Source organism: Panthera tigris, chromosome E2, assembly GCF_018350195.1.
Source record: "Panthera tigris isolate Pti1 chromosome E2, P.tigris_Pti1_mat1.1, whole genome shotgun sequence".
In the NCBI taxonomy this organism is placed as follows: Eukaryota; Metazoa; Chordata; class Mammalia; order Carnivora; family Felidae; genus Panthera; species Panthera tigris.
The window spans coordinates 38,160,441-38,180,990 of NC_056674.1; the positions used below are offsets into that span (position 1 = coordinate 38,160,441).

Below are 20,550 nucleotides of genomic sequence, written 5' to 3' on the forward strand. Positions count from 1 at the left end.
TTAACGTTTATTTATTTTTGAGACAGAGAGAGACAGAGCATGAACGGGGGAAGGGCAGAGAGAGAGGGAGACACAGAATCAGAAGCAGGCTCCAAGCTCTGAGCCATCAGCCCAGAGCCCGACATGGGGCTCGAACTCACGGACTGCGAGATCGTGACCAGAGCCGAAGTCGGATGCTCAACCGACTGAGCCACCCAGGCGCCCCAAAAGTTTCTTTTTTTAAATTACATTCACATTTGAGATCTAGAGACCCTAAGGTCTTGCACGAAATCACATGGTCCCTTCTTCTCCCTCTTTTCTTTCTAAAAGGAATCTCTTACTTTTTTTTTGGGGGGGGGGATAAAAAAAGAAAGAGAAGTGATTAGTTCATATAAAGCAGAGTTACAAAGGAAATCCATCAGCTTAATGTTTTTCTACTAAAGAACAAGAAAATAGGAAGAGAAATGTACCTGAATGTGTTGGCAGGGAGGAAAAGAACCAAAATGTGTTGGTTATCTGCTGTTCGTCTAGACTGACATCAAAGAGTGGATCAGAGTGCAGGCTCTGAGCCTGAGAAGGCAGGTTCAAATACTGGCTCTACCACTTACATAGTGATTATGAGAAAGCTGCTTAACTTGTCTGCACCTAAGTTTCCTCATCTGCAAAATAGGGTTAGTATCTATGTCATAAAGGCACGATAGTCTTGCAAAACAATTATTCCATGTCTGACTCATAGCATGTATTGGAAAACATTAAGTATTTTACAAAGAAGACAGTGGCTGAGAGAAGTTCAGAATTAAAGTCTCAGACAAACAAACAAAACCAAACAAATCCTTACGCTCTATATCCAGCTATTTTCACTTAATTGTAATTACCGTCAAGCCTCCCCACGTGATTTAAGAATACAGGTATATTTGAAAAGAAATGCACTAAGCTTAGCAGTTAAAATTTAGCACCGAGGGGTGCCTGGGTGGCACAGTCAGTTAAGCATCCGACTCTTGATTTTGGCTCAGATCATTATCTCACAGCTTGTGGGTTCCAGCCCCGTGTTGGGCTCTGGGTTGACAGCTCAGAGCCTGGAGCCTGTTTCCGATTTTGTGTTTCCCTCTCTCTCTGTCCATCCCCTGCTCGCACTCTACCTCTCTCTGTCTCTCAAAAATGAATTAAAAATGTCAAAAAAAAATTAGCACCTAGCAATATTACTAGGAAATCTTATTAAATAACAGATTTCTAGGCCTATCTCCGCAGATTTATGACTCCGTAGGTTTTAACTGGAACCTGAGAAGTTGGCATGAACAAGTACATAGGGCATCCTGGTTGATCTGGGAACTGCACTTTGAGACCATTGCTCTAGACTCTACTGCTCCGACTAGGATGAGTTTTCCCAGAAATGCTTTTTGACCCACCATATAACTAAGTCCCAGGTATGACTGCTCAAATGGTCTTGAGACATGCCTGGGTGGACATAAAGCCTACAACGACAATTGCAATTTTGCCAAACTTTGCTTTCGCTGTTCTCAACTAACCATCTGCCAAACCCGTTGCTCTGTAGAAAGTATTCAATTAAGCGAATACATTTTGGGAAAAGTTATCTCTGAGCATTGAAAACATTTTGTCTTTACTGATGAGGTAACTTTTCTCTGTCCTTGAGACATTGTTGGAGTCATATTATTCACAAGAAGGCTTACATTTGTAAGACAGGCTCACAGGGGTCTGTCTAGTGGTGCCCATTAAGACACCAGGACATCCAGTGGAAAAAGAACTTGGGTGGAGGTCTTCCTTCAAGAGGAGGCTACAGTTTTGCTACAGATATGAAGTTTACCACTGCCATGTGATCTCTGAAACAAATAAGCAGCTCCATCATGAAGGGCTCAAGAAGCAATCAGGACTTTTGTGTTTGGTGGGAATGAGTTAGAAATGGAGATCGTGGAGTTATACTAAGATATACACTTACCTTACTTGGTTAAAAATGAGGAGATACTATCTCCAAGCTTTGGCAAAACGAATCATGACTTTCTGCTATTGGCAGTGAATGACATATAATGTATATATGGACATTTTACATGATAAATTTAGGGAGGTGATCCACACTTAGTATTAAGTCCAGGTATGCCTGCACAACTAAGTTTAAATTCTATCTCCACTACTCTATAGCACCATAAAACCGAACATGTCATTACACCTCTCCAAACTCTGATTTCTGCTCTGTAAAATGCAATAAGGATAATTAATAACTGGGATGTTGTAAGGATTCAGAGATGTAACACAAAACAAGCACTTACATGTATTATTTTGTAGGCAAGATGTGCTACCATTTAGTAAGAATTTATTGTTATATGTTATAGATATATATAAAGCAAGTACTCTTTTTTCATATACAAATAAAGCATAATACAAATAGTATTTGTTAATACAATAAGCTAATACGTAAGGGGTTGCTTTCGGAATGGCATGGTTTTGTCTCTAGTTATTGAGTTTTTATGGAAGAAAATAGCTTTCATCTTAAGCACGGGGTGGGCAGTATCATGCTTTGATTTAGTCAATAAGAGTCACAAAGTGAGCAAGGCAGAGGAGAGTGGTACATAGATAGAGTTGTCAGAAACAGCTCCCATTCCAAGAGACTCATTTTTCTAATGTGATAATTGCTATTTATTTTATAGGCTTGTACATGACATATCACCGCTGAAACTGCTTCTAATTCTGCTTTTATTATTAACCTCACTTTTCAATTCTTTATCGACCTTGGGCAAGACTATTTTCCTCTTCATAGCATCAATAGAAAAGCTAGTTCAAGTTTGCTTTAAAAGAAATTAATCTCAAAGCTATTCCCACACTTTAAAAGGACCTTGTATGAGGATGTTAATAGCTGCTATTAGGCTTGGAATCAGCCCTTCCCTAAGAGGGAAACAAAAGTGCAGGTTTAGTGTCATTCGATCAGAGAAACTAATAGGATGGCTGTGAAATGCCATGACAGAGCTGCCTCATGCACGACAAAGACCAGACAGAACCGGCCTGCCCAGATCTGACACCTTCTAGCTGAGGGTCTTGGGTAAGTTCTTAACCCTCTCTCTCAGTTTTTTCATCTGCAAAATGTAAATACCAATCCATATACTGCTTTACATCAATTCCCTGTACCTATTTTCTGAAGCACACACGTGAAAGACAGGAAGGAAAGAAGGAAGAGGGTGGGAAGCAACAGAAAGACAGACAGACAAAGAAGCCTCTGCAGTTTGACAAAGATGCATGTTGCGTAAAGACAAAAAACAGAATCTTTTAATTCAAGACTTGGTAGCAATAGCCACAGTTTTTTCATCACTCCACCTATGACTTGTTCTCACAGTTTCATGTTTGGGCTTCCTAGGAGGTATCCCTTCAAGTTTTCCCAGAGACAGGCATCAAAAGAAGGAAAGCAGCCAGTGACTGAGTGCTGATGTTCCAAGTATAAAGTACAATTGCACTTAACACAGTAACCTTATGAGTTAGGCACTTTCGATCTTCAATTTTGCAAAGTGGAACCCAAGGTTAACAAGTTGATGTGAGGTATGTGGGGTCACAAGATTGGTAAAAAGGAAATCTATGCCTGTGAACCAGTCTAGCTTTCAAGTCTGTGTAACTGACTACCATTGGGTTCTGTGCTGCACCTGCCAAGTCTGGAATATCAGAAAATAATTCAACATATTGTGGCAATAGGTCGTCCTCAGGATCTCATAACAGTGTATACCAGGCAAGATTTTAGCACTTGTTTAAAAATGTTCTATGAAAGAAGATACTCCTCATGCTCATACAGACTTCCCTTCAGACAAACCTCTTGCAGAAAGTTTATAGATTAAGTGACATTCTAGGCAATTAAGGCCTCAAAGAGCCTAGGGAGGATGCATACGTTTTCAAAAATAATTTCCACCGTGGCAGAAATGCAAATTGATTGAAGTTACAGTGTCACTCATAAAGTTTGCGAGTCTTTTTAAGAATGACATTAAGCAGTGACAGACAATTGACAGGGACAGCCACTTCAATGGAGGTTGACAGGACTGGAATGTCTTAAGAAGGAAAAAAAATCCAGTGGTGGATATGCATAATGAGGGATTGTTTTCTTCCCATTCTTTCTCTTTCTATATTTTTAGATATACATGTCAATATATGCCTTTTCCTAATTTTTAAAATACAAAGTCTCTCCTTTGTATTTATCTTTTAAGATCTCAGATAGCAATTAGTACTTTGCATTTAAACAAAAACACCTTACTAAATAAAACAGAGTTTATAAAACAGAACATATGGTGCCATCTGCAGAATAGTGCTGAGAATTTGGGGAAATAGGGAGGTGACTACATTTTTCACATCTACAACAGGCTCAAAATAAAGAGCTTAGAGTATTTTCTTGAAAGCTCTCAAGTGAGAATGTTTTGGACTGGTTTCTCATCATAAAACTAAATGAGCATAGATTAGCTTGTGGCCAGATAATATTGAGCCCTTAGATCTGGAAAGAAACTTCTGCTGGTAAATTTTACAAGCATGAAACCTGGAGCACAGTTGGGCAAAAAGATCTGCCACCTTCACTCAGCCAGTAAATGTCAGAACTTGGACTGAACCTCAAGCCCCTGTCTGTTTTGCTTCACATCACTGTCACTCTTTAAAGGGAGTATGGATTCCGATTGAGATGCAACGTTCCTCTGATCACTGTCTGAGCTAAGTGATAGCACTATATATAGTAACATAATAGTAATGTGTAGATATGTGGTAATATATATACTTACATAGAGTTTAAAGTACCATAACTATAGTAATTATACAATACGTATAACAATAGTGTTCTTACTGCATATAATTTAGGGGATTCTGGTGTGATACATGAAACCCATTTCAATCCAATAGGGCTGAAGTTTGAGCACTCATCATGTGCCAATTATTCTGGACCTCAGGGCACAAAGAATAAGTCAAACTCCTGACCTCTTCAGAGGGCCTTTTTCCAACAATACATGTGCTTGTCTTATAATTACATTTTCTAGAACCTTGATAGTTACCTTCATTTAGCTTTAAAAATGTACTATAAAAAAAAAATAAAAAAAAAACACAGAAGATGTCTGACACTAGGATTTCTTCTATGTAATAGTGAGTTGCCAGGTCAAGGGGTGGTCAAACAAGATAAACAGTATCTCATTCACCTCTACATCCAATAATCTATTCTGAAGAGATGTTCTGTGAACCATGAACTCATGAAACACGAAGGAGGATCTATTTTCCTCCCTTCCTTATGACGACTTGGCTGGCTGAGGAACTGCAAGAAGCAAAAGAGATTCCAGCTCACTTTATAAGATACTTAAGAGAGTATCTGTAGTGGAACATAGAAAAAGACCAAGCAACAAATGGGTTTTCCAAATATAGGGTCTTACACTCAGTAGTGAGATATTCAGTAGTGAGAGTCCAGGGAAGTAAGGGAAACCCTAGAAAGGCTTTCAGGCTTTCACACCCTGGACACGTCTTTCTCTGATTAGTAAGGTAGAGGGTTAGAGGGATTTTAGTGCTCAAAGAAGTTTTTTTTGTTTGTTTTTTTGTTTTTTGTTTTTTTGTTTTTTTTTTTTTGCTTGCTGTCCAACACCATTCCCATTGACAGCATAAAAAAGACAATTAGTCTTTAATAAACCCAGAAAAGAAAAATCTTAGGCAAACATGAGCTTGAGCTCTCTTTTTAAACCATCTTTCCTTTTTCCCTCTCACAACTTTTATGAGTCAGAGGACTTGATTAAATGGACATTGGAATCAGATGTCCTGGTTCCAATTCCATGTTTCCTAATTACCAGCTCTGAGATCTTGGGCAACTAAGTGCTCTGGATTTCTTTCATTAGCTTACAAATAATCATACTGATGCTTTTTAGAGTACCCATATATATTTTTTGAATCATAAAGATATATGGCCTGAGAACATTACAAAATATTTGAAATTAAGGCTAATTTTGAAAATCTAAGAAAAGTTAATGCACATCTACCTCACGCTGCTATATTACTTCTGAAAGCAATAATACATAGTTGTCCATTTAAATATCAAGATTATAATTAGTACAGAATTAAAAATCATAGAGGTAACATATTTTGTCAAAAATCAGAGTGGAAGTTAAAAGCATAGTTTCTAGAGTGAGAGTCTAGACCCATCATTTGCAAACCATGTGACCTTGTTACATGCCAAATCTTAAGGTCAGTATATATGTATACTGTATATATGTATATGTATATATACTGTACATATACTGCATATATGTGTATATACATATAATATGATTAGTTGCCCAATAATGTTATATACATACATATATATATATATATAACATTTAATATTTGAAATCCAAATAGTGCTCATACCTACTTTAGAAGATTGTCTTGATTATTAATAAAAATACAAATGTATTGAACACAATGCTTGACATATAGTGATCAATAAAAGTTATTATTGTTAATAATCTTTGCTCATAAGCAAAAGCACAGCAATCAGTGATTTATTGGTGTTCATCAAATTTGCTATCTTATGGGGTATTATTGAGTTATTCCACCTCAACATCTAACAGTGTCCTTAGCAAATAATAGGATCTCAATATTTGTTTAATGATTAAACAATGAATTTTCAAAAGCAGAAATAATATTTAACCTTAGTTTTACTCTCACTAGTAAATTTCCAGTTAGTTTTCATTTACATATTGAGAGAACAATGCTAGTTGTGTGCCTATGAGTAAATCATTTGCTCTTCAACTTCCTCAATTTACTGAGACCAATGGATGCAGTGGATAAATATGTGATTTATTTGAGAAATCTCTGCTGCAAAGTCAGTTACAAATCACTGGGCTTTGGGGCACCTGGGTGGCTTCATCAGTTGGGCATACCACTCCTGATTTCAGCTCAGGTCATGATCCCAGGGTCACGGGATCAAGCCCCACGTCAGCCTCTGTGCTGAGTTTGGAGCCTGCCTAAGATTCTCTCTCTCTCTCTCTCTCTCTCTCTCTGACTCTCACTCTCACTCTCTCTCTCTCTCCCCCTCTGCTCCTCTCTCCCACTCATGCTCTCCCTCACTGTAAATTAAATCTAAAAAAAAAAAAAAAAAAAAAAGAAAGAACTAGTTGTACGATCCTCAAATTCTTCCCTCCACATCTCATGTTATTAGAAAAGAACAATATATGTGACTGCAAATGAGTAAACTTTAAACAAAACAAAAGAAAAAACAAATCACTGGTCTTTGTCTTTGCCTAAAAGTTTGAATTTTGAACAATAAAACCTATTTGGGACAACCATTCTTTCTTAAGAACTTGTAAATACAGGGGCCCCTGGGTGGCTCAGTCAGTTAAGTGTCCGACTTCGGCTCAGGTCAGAATCTCACAGTTCATGGGTTTGAGCCCTGCATCCGGCTCTGTGCTGACAGCTCAGAGCCAGGAGCCTGCTTTGGATTCTGTGTCTCCCTCTCTCTCTGCTCCTCCCCTACTCACTCTTTGTCTCTCTCTCTCTCTCTCTCAAAAATAAGTCAACATTAAAAAAATTGTTTTTAAAAGAACTTGTAAATACAATGTCATTGTCAAATACCATATGATCTGACTCATATGTGGAATCTTAAGAAAAATAAAACATAAAGAAACAAACAAAAAGCAAAATCAGACCGATAAATACAGAGAACAAATGGTTGTCAGAGGGAAGGGGGTAGGGAGTGGGCAAGGTGGGCAAAGGGGAGTGAGAGATACAAGCTTCCAGGTATGGAATGAATAAGTCACAGGAGGAAAGGTACAGCATAGAGAATATAGTCAGCGATGCGGAATAGCACTGAATGGTCGTAGGTGGTGGCTTCACTTGTTCTGAGCTGGCAAAACATAGAGATGTTGAATCACCATGTTGTCCACCTGAAACTAATGTAACATCGTGTGCGAAGTCTACTCAAAAACTTAAAAATAAACAAAATATCCTTTTACTTAGATGGATTTCATTGTTTCCTTGTCAGTAAAAAAATATACCCATTTTTACATATGATCAAGTTTGAGTGAAATAGCTTCTATCTGATTAGGTAAAATTACACTGAATTCACCTTTGCTAATTGCAGTATGTCACCCCAATACTGTCCTGAAGAAATCAGAAGCTCTTTTAGGTGCGAAAGACAATTCTTGCTGGGCAATTCGGCTGCCTATTATTTTCATTAAAATTGATATTACAATGTATTTCTTCAGGTATGTATTTCTTCAATGTCAATGTATTTCTTCCAACACACTGCTCTCCAAAACAGAGCCCAATTAGTGTGACCAACTTGAATGGTTTACCTGTGACTTGCCTGGTTGTAGCACTGAAATTCCCGCATCAGGAGAAACCTCTCAGCTCTGGGCCAACAGACCATTGGTAACCCTTAATGAAAATAAAAGAATATAAGTGTATTTAGACTGGGGTGGTTTTGCCTCTCCCCACCCCTCACACCCAGTGGACTCTTGTTAATTCCTGGAGACATTTTTGGTTGCCATGACTTTTGGGGAGGGGTGGTTGCTACTGGTATCTGTGAGGTAGTGGCCAGAAATGTTGCTGAACATCCTACAATGCACAGCACAGGCCCTCACAAGAAAGAAGTGTCTGGTCCAAAATGCCAATCAGTGCCACTTTTGAGAAGACTTGATGTGAATCCTTAAAATGCTGCTTTGATGCTCTGGAAGGTTTTGTGTTTCCTTGATCAAAGTTTATCTCCTTTCATTTTTTTTCCCCTCTTTTAAACATTTCAGTTTCAAGATGGGAATACTTATTGGTGAGGGAAAAAAAAAAATCTTTTGCTTTTTGGCATCACCACAAATGAAATCAGCCTTCGGTGTTTTAGGAGTGAAACATCTATTTTTTACCCCAGCTTTGATCCATTAAACCAGCATCCGCTATTTGCCCTGTAAAATAGCTTTAGGAAATTGATAATTTAAAGTCTTGCAGTCAGGCTATCACCCCTTGTAAATCACTTCCCTTCATCCTGGTAAAGATTTCATTAGTACTATCTTCCTCATTCCCAAACCTTGGCTTGTCCCCTCTGGAGGTCTATCTGGGATTCATTATTCACTTATTCAGTTTATATACCCTACATTTAAAAATTAATTGTTCTACATGCATTTCTAATTTCACTTACTCCTCTGGCTCTAAATTTCCAGGCCGAGTGTTAGAGATACTATGGTGTTCTGCCCAGATCCTTCTTCAGGGTAGAAGCGGCCATTCCATATCTCCTCCTCATCACCTCAGTATGGCTGCCAGCAGCCTACAGCTGTTTCTCACTGGACATTGTCTCAGCCACAGGTGATGCTTGGCTGACTCAGAGGTGCAAAGGTCCAGACACCTTGAATCAATGTGTGACAGTTCTAAAGGGCCAGTCCAACTTCAGAGCTCCTCATAGGATCTTCTGAGGCTTCCATTGCAACTTAGTTATCAGTCAGCTTCTCTCCCTGCTCAATTCTGCTTCAATCGCTTTCCTATAGGTGTTCTGGCCTGGGAACAATCCCCAATAAACCTTTGGCCTGCAATTCTCCATCACAGTCTCACTCTGGAGAATTGATTCTAAGTTGCCTGAGGGTCTGGCCTGAGGTTCTACTTGTTTTCAGGCCCAGTGGCCAAATTCTAACTTTGCTATTCTTGCCCCATTATCAACAAGACCATGTTCCAACTTGCATCTCTGCAGGCTGTATTCATGGTGAAAAGAGTAAGACAAACTGCTTGAAAGTGTTAAATAAAATTGGGGTCTTTCTTACTATGAAATCTATGAAATCACTAAACACCAAAAGTTTAGGATATCAGTCACATAGAACTGCGTTTGTATTCATCCAAAACAGCAACTCCAACAAAACCCAGAATGTAATGTCACATCCATCTCTGTTAGCACATCTGTCAAGCTAAATTGCCATGCAGTTTTTTTAAAGCTAGGAGGAAGCATCAGCAATACAAGAAAATGCTTAGTGCTATCCAGACGTGGCTCCCTTTGTATAATTAAATTCCATTTCTTTTACAAACGAAAAATGAATAATATTCTGGTTGACAGAAGTTCTACAATATTAGCAATGTATTTTATTTACAATGACTTTAAACAAATGCATATAATGTTCTTGTAAGTGGTGAATCCTTACCGTCATTACAGCGCCAGTCCCCCCATCCCCTGCCTCCATGTTTCCCCACTTTTTAAACCACTCATCCAAACACCTACCACCCTCTGTCATGAATCATAAGGCCCTTCCTGCCTTTCAATCTTCTGATTCTTGGAGCACAAACCTGATTCCTGCCAGGCACATATGAATAGTTCTGCCCTTCCATCAATCATTTGAAACACTCAATGACTAGGCAGGAGAACTAAGTTCTTGCTTTTTTTCTTATCTTATTTTAAGGTGTCAAAAGTGGAATTAATGGGCCAAGGAAAGGTGCTATTAAAAGAAAATAGTAGACCTAGTAAATGAAGTGCATGATCCAGAGACGACGAATTTACTCTCAATGTACCTGATAAAGGTGTACTGGAAAAAGAGACCTGAAAACCAATGTTATGAATTACGCATGAATATTACATGCCTGTTTCCTCTCTTGAAAGGTGGTTTTCCTAATGGTCACAACGGAAGGACTGAATATCCCAATTCAAACAGAGCCAAGTCTGTTTTCAATTCCTGGTCCACTCATGGACGAGTCTTGTATGTACATGGTCTAATTCATTAAAGAACTCCTTCAGGGGCGCCTGGGTGGCGCAGTCGGTTAAGCGTCCGACTTCAGCCAGGTCACGATCTCGCGGTCCCTGAGTTCGAGCCCCGTGTCAGGCTCTGGGCCGATTGCTCGGAGCCTGGAGCCTGTTTCCGATTCTGTGTCTCCCTCTCTCTCTGCCCCTCCCCCGTTCATGCTCTGTCTCTCTCTGTCCCAAAAATAAATAAAAAACGTTGAAAAAAAAATTAAAAAAAAAAAAAAAAAGAACTCCTTCAAATGTGTTCTGAATGGGGTACTATTGTCCAGATTGACCAATGGGATTTTACCATTGGGAAAAATTATACCAATGGGATTTTAATGGAGGTGACTCATTTTTATGGAGATGACTGAGTGCCAATACAGAGAGGTAAGTGTCATGGAAAGGGGAAGAAAAAAGTATTACTGACCATTTTGGCCAAGCAGTAGTAGGGGCAAGGGGAAGGCAAGGCCAGGGGCTTTTCTGAGGCTTCTGCAGGAAAGGCAAGGCAGGGCATGGCAAGGTTAAGAGTTTAGGATTGGCTAGTTTGAATTATTCTGGTGGGCTCTAGGGTATAGAGACAGTCCCTAGTAGTCTGGTACCTGGCCTTGGTGTGAGTTAGGGCAGGGGAAATGTTGGCTTGGTATGCCCAATGTGTACAGGAAGGGCATGTCCCAGGCAAGCTGTCCACCTCTCCCAGCAATTAGCTAGCCCTGGGATGGGTGGTCTCTCCCCAGGTCTGTATGGCCCAAAGAGAGATGTCAAAACATCATAAGACACATAGAAAATTGAACAAAATATAATTAATAACCCCCCAAAGAACCATTTCTTTCCAATGATTTAAGCACAGCACATCTCTTAAAACATGGTAACAATGGACAATATAATGCTGACATTCTACTTGGTACTGAAATAAACATCCTCTTTCCCTCACTGAATTTGGGAAGGAAGATGGCCCCTGGTCAAAAATAGAAGGTTCTTGGGGCACCTGGGTTGCTCAGTTGGTTAAGCATCCAACTTTGGCTCAGGTAACGATTTCATGGTTTGTCCGTTCAAGCCCTGCAATGGGCTCTGTGGTGATAGGTCGGAGCCTGGAGCCTGCTTCGGATTATGTGTGTGTCTCTCTCTCTCTGCCCCTCCCTGGCTCATGCTCTGTTTCTGTTTCTAAAAAATAAATAAACATCAAAAAATTAAAAAAAAAATAGAAGGTTCTTCCAATCCATGGTTTCAGAGTTTCAGTGGGCCTTCTTCCATCTATGAATAAAACAAGGAAAGGGTGCTGAATGTTTCAGTTCCATAGGTGTTTCTGATTCTCTGCAGACCCAAAGTAAGCATAATGTGGTTATGTACACACAAGTGTGTCTGTGTGTGATTCAACTACTCACTGGGAAGTGGGAGACCTACAACACTCACACCCAGTTTTCTAAGGAGCATGTGTTACTAAAACTGAGAATGAATTGTCCTGAGGACAGATTCACATCGGGGAGAAGCATTAGTAGGAGGAAAGATATGTGGCAAGACCAAATACAGAGGATTATATGTAGAACTTTCTATGAAGTCAGAGGACCCAGGGATGTTGAATACTTCATAATTAATTAATTCAACAAGTTTATATTCAGCTCTACAATATTCTAGGAGCTGATCCAGTTACTAGGGATTATTAAAATGAATAAGCTACACAAAGACACCCTGGTCTCTGTCTGTCCATGTATATGTTGTACTAGGAGAGGGAGAGATATGTTCTGTACCTATCTATACATTATGTATCATTGGTCTGTTTTATTTTAAATGTGCGTTTATTCTACATGTGTTAATGTTTTGAATGTATTTCATTATTTTTTTATAGAACATGTTGGCTGTTGGATGGACCATTGACAGTAGCGATGCAACAGGAGAAATAGAACACCAAGAGAAGCTCTATCACAATAATCCAGGTAAAAGATGATAGTGGTATGAATTGGGTTGTTGTGAGTGGGTGTGGTAATCAGTGGGTATATAGAGAATATTTTTGGATGTTGGAACTTGCAGATTTTATACTGTAAGGATTCAGTAAATTCTAAAACACTAGGCAGGTCTTTGAAGAAAAAAGAAAGATAGGCAGTAAAAGGAAGTGTTGCTTTTTCTTACTCTCAATCCCCTGCTCCATTCTGGGCAGAAAATGTAGGATTCTATCAATGTCACAGTTCTATCAATGCTGAAAAGTCCCTGGCAGTGACAAGCATCACAGTTGACAGAGAGACAGCATGATGCTGAAGAGCAGCTGCAGAGTGGGTGAATCCGGGAGGTCATAGGATGAACCCTCCTCTTCCCCATCAGGTACTAAAGTGAGGTGACTTTGGATATGTGAAAATGTAAGGAGATTGGCTCCTAAGACTATACGTGTATAAATTATCCAGGAAAAGAAAGGAGACTCCAGTCCTCAGATGTGGCTCACAGTCTGCCTTGTTTCCTTATGTTTCTCTTGGGTCTTTGTGCATTCTCTGATACACTGATGAGACTGTTTCAGCATCTTTTACAGGAGCCAGGTGAAGTAAACAGCTGATATGAGAGCATATCAATATGCTGATATGAGTAATAGAGCTCATTAAAACACAAACCTACTGACTCAATTGCCCATTTGTTGCAAACCGAAGAGAGACACAGCAAGAAAGACCAAGGCACATCTTGGTACTTAGAGCTTAGATAACATTATAGTGAAAAACAGACTTCACGTCACATTCCCACAACTGGCTTTTTTTGCCCCCAAAGCTTGATCTTCAGCTCTGTATTATATGACAAGGTAACATTTTTATGAACAAGTTAAATGTCTGTGATCAGCCTTTCTATGAAATTAGTTTTGTCCCAAATGTCTGTTTTTCCAGTTGTTAAATTACTTCACGTCATGCTCCAAGGCTTATATAGTATACAACAATCAAACGGGAACAACACTTTGCATAGCATTAAATGCCAAATATTCTCTGACACTCCAGTAACTGAACGACAGCCAAAAAAATATGTGTTTGCTAAGGTTCCTTGCTGTCCTGATTGCCAAGTGAGCCCAGCTTGGGAGATATTGGCTTGCCAAGTGTCAGTACGGTGTTAATATTGTTATTATTCTCTCTGAGAGAAGTATATAATGCCATTACCTCCAAAGGTATTATTGATAGTGAGGATTACCATTACAATCTGTATAATTATTGCAGCACCAATAACTAAGTCCCCTTCATCAAATATTTATGTAACTTTGCTGGCTCCTTCAGCAATGCTGATTTTAAAGGTGTTTGGTGGACTGTGTCATAGGATCTTTATTACCCAGCTGAATATTTAATTCATATGTGGGTTTCCTAGGCACTTAAGAGTAAAGAAACCTAGGGCACTCAATAAGATTTTACTCCCAGGTTGATGGGGATGAACCAGAGGGTGTTCACCTGGATGAGAATACTTCCTGCTACTTTGATCACATTTACATTTCCTACTTTCTATAATCAGGTAGGATAGCTTCTCCCCTGATTTGCATCCAGATTCATATAAGAATAGAAAGATAGGATATTCTAATTCAATGAAAGGGAAAAAGATGCGAAAATACATACTTGTATGGATGGTCCAGATAGATATATCTATGATTTCACAAAGAACACACAAAAATATACTTAGTAGTTTGGAGCTCAATCTCTTAGCCAGTTTGGACCTTGGAAACTGAACCCTGACTTGTGCTATAACATCATAAAGAGCTTCTTGATCTATCCTAGATTTGATGCTCTGGGGATTCTGGATAGATTAACAGGGAAGATGAAGACTTGTCAGAAGGGTGTATACATGGGATGAGGAGGAGTATGATGCCATGGGTGTTGGAGTTGGGGGTATAATAGAAATGAGAGAAGAGGAATCAAACTAGTAAAGAGTTTCCATTTTCTGCAGGTTCTGTAGAGGAACTGTATTATCGCCCTAAAGCATAAAGTGAGGTTCTGATGCAAATCTCTCTTTAAGAGAGTAATGCTTAAAGACCTACGAGTATTTACTTAAGAAAGGGCAATAGGGTTATGTGCATTCTTAGCGTTAAATTAAAACAGTGTCTGGTGTGGTATTAAAAGCCCCCACCACAATGGTACCATTGAAGTCGACGGGTCATTAGCCTTCATTAGCAAATCAGGGCCTGGCTAACCCTGCTTTCTGTCTGATTATAAAGACTGTGATACAGTCCATGCCACTTAATCTGGACCCAGGTAATAAGCACATCTTAATTAAGACGCCCCGCTGGGAACCAATTTAATGCAATATATATAATAGGATTTCAATTCTGCTTTAGCATCTTTGTGCTAGATAATAGGGGTGGCTGGAGAAGCTTTATGTCACTAATTTCAGAAACTGAATACAATCTCAGTATCTCAGCATGAGTATTTTGAAAGCTCAGAGGAGAAAAAATGAAATAACATCAACTATTTTAGAATAGTGTAAAGGGAACAGCTTTTAAACTCCTTTTCATCAGTGTCTCATTTTTAGAAGCTATGTTTAAATGCACTGATGATAACATCAATTGATTTCTTTTTTCTTTGTGTAGGGGTTTTGGAAGTTGTTCAATATTTCCTGAATTAAAAAAAAAAAGTGTTTTCCCCAAAATTCCTTGTTTGATAATTTTAAGGAGAAAGAAGTTTTAACTGAGTATCCCAAATGTGAAGAACAACAAAGTAGATGGTGAAGAAGACTTTAATAAAATTAGAGTACTGGTTATTTATTTTTAATGATTTATGCTTTGATTTTATGACAATTAAATAGCTCTGTTTGACCCAAACTCAGACAACCATTTACTTATCCATCCATCCACTCATCCATCTAACCACTCATCCATCCATCCATTCATCCATCCATCCATCCATCCATCCATCCATCCATCCATCTATCCATCCATTTGTCCTATTTATCTACCCATTCATTCATCCATTAATTTGTTTATTCAATCATTCATTTATTTCAAAACATTTATTGAGTATCTACAAAATCCTAAACCCTTTAATAAATGCTGAATATTAACATGGAATAAGTTAACATCTCAGAATGCTACCATCTCTACAGGCTGAACGCACTGCAAGAGCAAAGTAGACCAGCAATAGCTACAGATGGGAAGAACATTAGGATGAGATGTAAGGTACAAAAGGAGCTGACACACAAGCCGAGGTGTTGACTTGGATGATTATAAGTGGTTGGGAGGTAGCTTGAATCAGTCAGAAGAGACTACAAAGTTATTGCAATTTAGAATTTTATGTAAAATCTTTCTGCAGTTCTCTCCCCGCAAGGCAGTTTTAGTCCACGGCAATGTTATCTGTTTTCCAAGGTATAAAATTATATATCCAAAATAAAATATTTCCAATATCCTATCTATCTATCTATCTATCTATCTATCTATCTATCTATCTATCTATCTCCCTCCCTCCCTCCCTCCCTCCCTCCCTATTTGTCTATCATCTCTTTCTCCCACATCTTAAGCATTCTGCCCTTTTTTGTCCTTACTGCCTCCCCTGTTTATAGCCTAAGCATTTTATCAGATTATCTTTTTTGGAGGGAACAGTACATAAAGAGTGATGGCAGGGATCTTTTACATAACTCACTGAACTGTGATCCCCACATGAGTGAAGGCCTGGTGTACAAACTGAGAAAGCTAACTCCCCAGGGGTTTACATATTGATGAGCTTTAAGGAATAAAAGATAGGGGTCTTGAATGTGTAACCTCTATTCATTTCATTTTGTTTGGCAGAGAGTTTAAGAAAGCTCATTGCAGTGAACTGTGACAAATGGAAACCTTGATTTCAATTGCATCACATTCTTGGGACTCATGGTAGGTGAGTTAAATGGCTATGCTTAATTTAATTAACTATTTCACAATCAGTTGCATATATCCTATTGTCTAACAACACTTAAAAGAATATCGATCAATAGTTATATATTTTAAACAATTATATCCTTTAAAAAGAGCCAGTGCATTTGGATTCCTTACCTCAAACTCTGATATTCCATAGGTTTCCTTAGGCCAGTTAGCAAACAGCTATTTGATAAACATAAATCATTTGTGTTCTTACTTCTACTAGTGCAAATTATATGTTATAAACCAAACGATCGCTGAGAAGTCTTATTTTGCAAACAAATGTGGAAGAAAGGTATCAGTTTGCCAGAATAAAATTTCTTTCAAACTCATTTCTTATTTAAAGTATTTTAAAACTTTGTAAATCAGTGAATACACATTTTATTTGTTCATCCCAATGATCTATCTCTGAGGGCCAATTCACTACTTTCTTTTTCTACATTAATAACTTCATATTCAGAAAAGCTGGCACTGAGCACATTGCTGAAACTGTTCAAATGTGAACGTGAGATATTTTAAACTTGGGCTTTGTTCCCCTAGTTCATGGGATGTCAAGTGTCTCAAGTAACAAAGAAAATCTTGTACATGTGGACATACCTTTGTGAAATTTTAACAAATGATACTTTAATGTCTCCATCTATAGACTTTCTCTAAAACCTGTCCAAATGACAGATAACAAAATTAAGACAGAGCCAATGTTAATATCACTAAAGCACTTTTAAATATTCAGTACATCATGCAGAGTGCTATGCTGTATGTTAATTGTTACAGCTATCCTGTGGAAGAGCTATTGTTATTATCTCCATTTCTCCATTGAACTCACTAAAGGTTGGAGAGGTTAAGTAACTTGCTCAGGGTGATTTAGTCCAGCCCTGGTCAGGGAGACTCTAATGAAAGTACAACTCTCACTCTTGCTTCTGTCCATAAAGCACTGGTTTTATTGCCTCATATATGCCATCTTAGAATTCTAAATCTCATCCTAAATCTGAAAGTCGTGTGTCTTTGCTTCCTGATAGTGGCTGGGAGATTGCTGTTCTGTCACTCTCTACACAGAAACACGAAGGCCTGTCCTGGAAACCTGAACTCAGCACACTTCTGTTCATATTACAGCCTTCACTCTTTAGTTTGTTGAACTGTTTCCAAGTTGCACATCTGTCTAAGCTGGTAGCTTGGGACAATGTTGGGACAACAGCAATAACAGTAAGACACCTTTCTAATTACCTTGAGGATAAAATCGATTAATCAGAAGGAATGAGGAGTCTCTAGAAGCATGTGGAATTTCCAGAAACTAAAAATCAATCTTACTCTCTTTCTCTCCCCTAACCTCCCTAAATCTCTGACCTATGCTTCTTTATACTTTCTATAATCCTGGCTTCCAATGCTGTTCCATGCCTGATTTTCCTCCTTCAACTGACCACCATCATCAGAGTGATTCAGGAAAATTTTTCTTTCAGTTCAAATTATTAAGAGAATGTACATATATTTCTGGATTCTCTACTCTATTGGCCTATGTATTCAACCCTCCACCGTTCCCATAGTCTTGATTAATATAGCTATATAATAATCCTTGAAATTGAACAGACTGATTTGTCTTTTATTCTTCCTTTTCAAAACTGCATTCACTATTGTAGATCCTGTGCCTTTATATATATCAATTTTAGAACAATCTTGTGTATGTCCACAAAAAATTGATGGAATTTTGAAAGGTACTGTGTTAAACCTGTGTTTTAATTGACATCTTTACTAAGTATGTCTTTCAACTGATGAGCACAGCATGTCCTTTCACTTATTTATATCTTCTTTGATTTCTTTCATTAATACTGTGAAGTTTTCAGTAAAAAACCATGGTGAAATACATTAATGTATTAACATGTTTCCCAAGGACCAAACCTCACTTTGTCAGAAAAGAAATAATGAAAGAAATGTTTTAGGGGCACCTGGGTGGTTCAGCCAGTTAAACGTCTGACTATTGATTTTGGATCAGGTCATGATCTCACAGTTCACGAGATCAAGCCCCTCGTGGGACTCTGTGCTGACAGCATAGAGCCTGCTTGGGATTCTCTCTTCTCTCTCTGCCTCTCCCCAACTTGGATGCTCTCTCTCTCTCTTTCAAAATAAATACATAAACTTAAAAAATATTTTACTTTAGCTTTGCCTATATATTAATCTTTTAGTTCCATCAGCTATGATTAAGGTGGATAGAGTTATAAAAGGATCAGGTGGTATTTAGGTTATCCTTGAATCACCCTACCATACGTGTTCTGTGTTGCTGACCAGTTCAAAGCAGAATGAGTGGGGTCAGCCCTCTACCTCACCCCCTAAATTGTTTACAAACTGTCTCTCTGTTCATTAGATTCCAATAAATTCAGGAGGAGGAGAAGAGCTAGATCTCAGAATTTCAGACATGTATTAATTGTCCAGAATAGCAAATGAGATCATTGTCTCAGATGACACTTTGTATGTTTTGGAGAGCTTAGTTTTCTCTTCTGAAGATCACAGACTATGACAATAATTCGGGGGAGCCATGAAGTTGTATAGATTTTCTAGGAACTTGTGCTCATTGAGTCAACTGTGCCATTTCAAGATATTCTACAAAAAATAGCTTTAAGAACCATTCTTAAAGATGGAGAAAGATGGAACTATTCACACCAAGTATTAGTCAGCTTATCAGTGAAAGCAAGTTTATAGCAAGGCATAAACAATGGATAATGTAGCTGGTGCTACACTATTTTAGACCTTAAACAGCTAGGTGATTTGCTTCTTTGTGTATTACTCAGTAATGCTTGGTTAAACAGACAAAATAAGTGCTAAAGTCTCTGGCTTTCTGGAGACAGTAGAATCCCTTCCATTCTCCAGTGTCCACTGCTAACCATCTCTGATAAATGCCCATTTCTTCTACCAAAGTAAAGTTTCATTCAACTTTGAATACTCTCCTGTTGGTGGTGATGTGTGGGCTTGCTCAAGAGGCTCATTCCTGAGATGAGGGAGTTGGAAACAGTCAAGGGAAAGCAATGATAGAATGAATACAGTTAACAGACACATATCAGCACTGTTGACTCAAGGTAATTGAACAGAGACCTTAAGCTCCCAGGTTGAGGTAGGGGGAAAAAAAGGACACATTTACTGTGCACCAGAGAGAAAGGCCATCCTGAAAGTCAAGTGAAGATACACTGGACCCACTATACCTAATTAGCACCCTGTATCTGATTCTTGGACATAGCTTGCTTGGACATACAACCTGTTGGTGTGCTCATATGGAAAACTCCATAGCCAGTGGAGAAAAATCTAAGAATTTGGTTTGGGAAAAGTGAGATTCCTCAGTATATTGGAGAGGTATATTTGAGAGAGTTTTACAACTTGTGGACGTAGCTAGCCGAGAAACAAATACTTTTTTACTTCAATATTTAACTAAATAAAGGTAGATAAGGCTATTGCCAACCTTAAAATTATGTACAACTATATTGATCAATTCTTTTTTATTACAGATGATAAAACTGATCAACAATTTGGGTGGCTTATTTAAAATTTCAAGATTAGTTTAGATAGTTCAAAACTGTGACTGAGTTTTGCAGATTTTCTTCCTAATGCTTTTCCCTTTATGCACATCATCTAAAAATTAAAAACAAAATGCCAACAAAGAAAAAATTTCCTGTTTGGAAAAAAAAATACAATAGGGAGTTCAGGGACAATAATCTAAACATGTCCAATTGATGGTTTATTGAAAAATTTAATCTTTCAAAACTCAAAACAGTTTATGTAATTTTTTATTGCATTTCCCATTGTGTCCATGTTTGGTTGTCTCAAAATTGAACACAGAAAAAAGAATTCTCATTTTTGTTCCTCTTTTTTTTTTTTTTTTTAATTCCCTTTGTAACAGTAAGACACTGATATTTTCATGATTTTTTAAAAACACTTGGAATGGGCTATATCATTTTTTTTTTTTTTTTTGCAGGCAACTTGAGACTTGAAATTTATCACATCACTAGTTCAGGAAAAAAGGAAAATGAGACCCCGCGATGGCTGAGCCAATCATCAAAACTTTAGCCACAATAGACAGGTAGAGTGGGGG

The 20,550-nt window shown here is 38.2% G+C and overlaps 1 protein-coding gene across 1 annotated transcript in view; it reads right to left on the reverse strand.

Annotated features, from left to right (window-relative positions):
* CDH8 (cadherin 8) overlaps positions 1 to 20,550 on the reverse strand; it is a 518,426-nt gene that overhangs the window by 407,898 nt on the left and 89,978 nt on the right. Inside the window, exon 3 of the mRNA XM_042970108.1 lies at positions 8,259 to 8,340. The gene's annotated coding sequence lies outside the window, so the exon portion shown is untranslated. The remainder of the gene's footprint in view (positions 1 to 8,258; positions 8,341 to 20,550) is intronic.